We start from the raw sequence: 589 nt of genomic DNA on the forward strand, positions 1-589 counted from the left end.
TTAGACGAAATTAGAAACATTTTAGGCCGATTACTTTACGAAAAAAGAGGTTATTTTTAATATTTCTGCTGCCAATACCACCTAGGTTCATCCGTGTGCTACAAAAAAAAGCCCCCCCTTTTTACCTCTATTAAAGAAAACTTCTTTCAAGACAGCGAGAAGTTGTCTTTGATGGTTAGAAGAATTAATCAGGAGCAACAGGTAACTAAATAATGACATATCTGATTGAATTCATTTCCCTCAGACCCCAATTTGGCACACGTGACCATCAGATGGACTTCAAAGTCAAACATCGAACTATCTATCCCCAACGACCCTTTGAACCTTCATTTAGTGGTTGTAACCCCATGGTATATAAACTGCAACATTACACTAAACATCTGCTACAAGTCAAAGCCTAATACCTACAAGAATCTTCTCAATAAACATAACACCAACCACTATCCCATTTTCATCATACATCTCCTCGGTCAAACATGCCAGCACAACCCCTGTATACGTGCGCCCCATCTAACTAGGTAACTGGGCCATGCTATCTCTATTCACCAACTTCTCCTTAATCCCCAGCCCGGCCCCCCCCCCCCCCCCC

The sequence above is a fragment of the Paracoccidioides brasiliensis genome (genome assembly GCF_000150735.1).
Source record: "Paracoccidioides brasiliensis Pb18 unplaced genomic scaffold supercont2.9, whole genome shotgun sequence".
NCBI lineage: Eukaryota > Fungi > Ascomycota > Eurotiomycetes > Onygenales > Ajellomycetaceae > Paracoccidioides > Paracoccidioides brasiliensis.